We start from the raw sequence: 3048 nt of genomic DNA on the forward strand, positions 1-3048 counted from the left end.
GGCCACTCGCTGCAATTATTTCTCTCGCATTTTACTTACTTGTACTTTATTTATCTCGTTACATCAAAACCCCCGAATATTTGTCTGTGAGCATTTACAGTGAAACCTTCATCGAAACTGCTTGTCAACACCTTCTGCTCCTCGTTGGGATCGACATTATTACTTATCGAAGATACTACGATACACCCCCTATACTTGTGGGTCATCAGTGCTCACGGAGGAACTCGACGAGCGCGCTTTCCTATGCGAGGTCCATGATTGCCGCAATGGACGTTGTTTTCTTTGGATCTGTCGGGTGAATCTGTACCTCCTTGGAGTCCTTTGCAGTATTAAAGGTTGCCTCTTTATTAGGTCTCCCTACATCTGGTAGCACATCATAATCAGTTGTGAGCCTTGACTCCATGTATTCTGCTTGCATCCCGAAAGTTTCTGACAGTCGATGAAAATCCTTGTCACATTTGTCGGCTAGTGCGAAACTTCCTTTGACTGTAATTGGTCCCTTAAGTCCAGGTAACCTCCACAAAAAGTATGTGTAATGTGGTACTGCCATAAACCTGGCATATGCTGGCCGTCCCAACAGGGCGTGATATTGTGATGGGAAATCCACGACTTCAAATTCCAGCTTCTCGATCCTGTAATTTTCTCGGGTCCCGAACTGAACGTCGAGATTGATCTTCCCCAGCGGATAACTTGGCTTCTCCGGTGTGATACCGTGGAAACGTGTGTCGGTTGGTTTCAAATTTGCGAGGGAAATATTCATCTTCCTTAGCGTATCTGCGTACATAAGGTTTAAACTGTTGCCGCCATCTATAAACACTCGAGATACGTCAAATCCCGCAATTACTGCCGGTAAGATAAGTGCTGATCGCCCGGTCGAGGAACTTGTTGTGGATGATCAGCTATTGTAAAGCCAATATCTTGCCCGGACCGGTTAAGGTACTCGATCGTTGGTGGTGGCATCTTCTCTCGCCATAAACACCTGTCGCGAGATAACTTTCCGAGCTCTATTAGATGGCCTGCCTTCTCGAATCATCGAGACCGCTCCGTTAGAGTTAGGATCAACATAGGGCGGTGGAGCAGGTGCTGCCGCTATTCTGAGCTGATGTCGATTTTCATCTGTAATCGCGGGAGGAGGTGGCAAGTGAATCTCACTCCTAGGTCCTTGAGGATTTCTATGCGCTGCCTGAGCATTTGCATGTCCTGCCCATCTTAACATTGCCTGGAAGTTTCGGAAATCCTTTTGCAAGTATCCTGACTGTCTTTTTCCATTGCTGTCGAGAAAGAAGTGCATCTGACACGGCCCGTTCATCATCTCTTCGGGGGACACAAAAGGTCTCTGAAACCTTGGCCCGGTATTTTGCCTATTGTTTCGGGAGTCATCTCTATTATCGCCTCGCTGTTCGTTGCTCCTCTGGTAATCATCTCTGTTGTTTCCTCCAGTGTTTGCTCGAAAGCCAGCTGAAATTTTCCCAGGAGCATCATAACCCGAGTACTGCCGAGGAAATCGTTGTCTATTTTGATAATTTCGGCCGCGGTCCTCCTCTTGTGACCTATGCCGTTTGTTGTGAACGGCATCTTCTCCATCTGCCCATCTGTTTGCTATCTCCATTAATGCGGATACTGTCTTTGGATTGGTCCTGCCCAAGTCCTCGACAAAATCTCCTCGCCGGATTCCTGCGACAAACGCGTCTATTGCCCTCTCGTCAGATATATTCTCTGCCGAATTTTTAATGATGTTCCATCTTTGGATATATTTTCTCATTGGTTCGTCTGGATTTTGTCGACACGACCTCAATTCCTCTAGCGATGCAGGTTTTTTGCAGGTGGAGCGAAAGTTTTTGACGAAAACGTCCTCAAAACTGTCCCAGCTGTCGATAGATCCTGGAGGAAGTTTCTTTATCCAGGATCGCGCGGCTCCACTCAGGTGTATCTGAATACTTTGCATAGCTGTTGCTCTGGTCCCCCCTGTGAGCTTCACCGTTTCTAGGTAATCGACTAGCCAATCCTCTGGATCTTGCAGGCCGTCGAATTTCTTGAAACTATCGGGCAACTTGAATCCCGAAGGGACTCGAGTTTTTCGGACTCTCCTTGTAAAGCATGGTAAACCGCACATGTCCTCGTCGTTTATTTCTGGGGAATGCCGATGTTCTCTTCTATTTTGCCGTGCTCTGTCCACCCTTGCTTGTGCTGCTGTGTCTCTTGCTCCACTTGTTCCTTCAGGAGCTGCTGCTGCCGCAGGTCGTGGACTATTTTGCCTTGCTGTTCCTTCGGGAGGTGTTGGTGCAAACGCCGTCCCCATGGCTCCAACTCCTGCCATTGCCATATTGTACAGTGCTTCCCTTGTATCTCCTGGAGGTGGCCTTGATGCGAGGATAAAGGCCTGTGTCGCCATATACCCAGCTTCTGGTGTCTTGGGGATGATGTTTCCTCTCGTGTCTATCGACATAAAAGACATGTCGAGGTTTTGAACCAAGTACTCTCTTTCTCCTTCAGGTATGTTTTGCAGCCTTGATCTTGCTCTGTTCCGAGCTTCTCTGTGGCTATCTCCCGAAGTTCCAGATTGTCGACTTAACTCCGCTCTTCGCCTGCTTGAAGCGGAGGCTGCCTCCTTTCTTCTATTTAAAGCAGCTGTCTATTTTTCCAACTCCCTTGCAGCTCGTGCGAGCCTATATTGATATGCTTGCAATTCTGCTGGCGTGGCTGTTGTAGCCATTGGTTCTGAGCCATCCATAGCTCTTGCGGCTCTATCCCATGCCGCCTGCGGGAGTTGAACTCTATCGCGAGGCTCAGGTCCAACGTATTTACTGCCTAGACCTTGTCGTAGATTAGAGGGATCGACGTATGGATTTCCCAGATCGTCAAAAGCCTCAGATGTTTCCTCCTGATCGCGACTTGGTTCTCCGATGGCATAAATCTGATGGTATTTTATATTCAGATCTATGCTATGTTTGGTGACACCATCATAAAGATTGGCGAAGACCTTGCCCACTGTAGTGGATTTGTCGATGAAATCGAAGCTGTCGACGCTGCTCGAGTCATCGCTTATAT

The sequence above is a fragment of the Lolium rigidum genome, chromosome 7 (assembly GCF_022539505.1).
Source record: "Lolium rigidum isolate FL_2022 chromosome 7, APGP_CSIRO_Lrig_0.1, whole genome shotgun sequence".
Taxonomy (NCBI): Eukaryota; Viridiplantae; Streptophyta; class Magnoliopsida; order Poales; family Poaceae; genus Lolium; species Lolium rigidum.